This window comes from Coptis chinensis, chromosome 3 (assembly GCF_015680905.1).
Source record: "Coptis chinensis isolate HL-2020 chromosome 3, ASM1568090v1, whole genome shotgun sequence".
NCBI lineage: Eukaryota > Viridiplantae > Streptophyta > Magnoliopsida > Ranunculales > Ranunculaceae > Coptis > Coptis chinensis.
The window spans coordinates 14637102-14638501 of NC_141458.1; the positions used below are offsets into that span (position 1 = coordinate 14637102).

The 1400-nt window shown below is 35.3% G+C and overlaps 1 long non-coding RNA gene across 1 annotated transcript; it reads left to right on the forward strand.

Moving 5' to 3' along the window:
* Positions 1-388: 388 nt before the first annotated feature.
* On the forward strand, positions 389-1197 carry LOC147508128 (uncharacterized). Its single transcript, XR_015216308.1, has 3 exons — positions 389-658; positions 892-1003; positions 1097-1197. It is a non-coding gene; the product is annotated as an uncharacterized LOC147508128 (long non-coding RNA).
* Positions 1198-1400: the final 203 nt, after the last annotated feature.

The following is a 1400-nucleotide window of genomic DNA, read 5'->3' on the forward strand; positions in this document are numbered from 1 at the left end:
GGTTTGCCTTGTTGTGTCACTTTTGGGTGTAAAAAAATCGAAAACAAAATTGACAAATTATCAAAATAAATAAGCGACACTAGTAATTGCTTATGCCCCACGAAATTGAAAGTCGTGATTTGGGCCAAAAAGAATTAACTTACTAAACCTAAAAGTAAAATAACACTTAGCGTTAAAAAAGAAAAAAAAATAGAATAAAAAAAAAAGAAAAACTCAGTCTCGCAAAAACAACACTGAAGAGACCTCACCGTTCTTCCTCCCAACTAATTCTCACCGGCGTTCTAACACCACGCGCGCTTTCCCACCCAGCGGTATCTCGTCCATCTCTCGCTCTCCGTTCTAGTTCCCTTTTCAGCTGGCTCATAGAATCACATACATTTTTCACATACCATGTTCCCCTCTTTCCTTCAGTTCTGAAAGTCAGTTCCGGACAAAGGCTTCATTCACTATTTCGTCCTTTTTATTGAAAGCTCTTATATCTTGCTTTCAAGACCTTCAAATCTACAAAATGTTCATCGATTTTGCCTCCTTGGATATGATTGTGAACAAAATTACATGTAACATCAAATTTGCTTCTCGTCATTAATGTTTGGAACATAGGCACATTTATTCACGTGCTGTGAAGATTATCTCCTTTTTTTCTAATTGCTTTTCATAGGTACTCTCAAGATTGTTTTTTCCTGCATTTATCTTCCTTTCTCACTCAGTTTTCTGCTTTAATCTATTTTTCTTTAGGGTTTCACTACCTTCTTAGAATTCAATTATTAATGGAGCTTGCTGTCTTTTAATAATTTAAAGTAACTTGTATATAATGATGGAAACTCTCTTCTTTTATGATGAACAATCATATAATGACATCTTAAAATACCATCTTTTTTACTTAATTTACAGGATGCTTACCTTCCACAAAGGCTTTTGGACAAATTGATGTTTATATGTGGAGATGGCTCGTGTCACGGGTGTCCCAATTTCTTTCTTGCTTTCAAGAGGTCAAAGCATTAAGGTAAGTGTGTTGGGTTGCTTAACTGGATTAAACTAGGAAATATGATGTTGAGTCAAGCTCATTGATCTTCTGACTCTAAAGTTTTGCTTTCAGGTTCTTTCCCAACTCTTGAGGAAAGCTAAGCAGAAGAATCTTGTTATCCCTAGTGTCAAAAAGCAGGGATCTGGAGACAACACATTTGAAGGTGCAACTGTAAGTTTATTTTTGTCCATGTTATTGTTTTCAGTACATGGTAGTTTTTTTTATAGGGCTCATAGGACATCGTTTAAGCAAGTTGTGACTTTATGAGCATGATCTAAGGGCTGTGTAGTATTGTATCTTATAGAAATCTCACTATTTTCTGAACTTTCATAAAGTCACAGACTTTAATTAAATTAGCTGACGAGTTGGCTAAAAG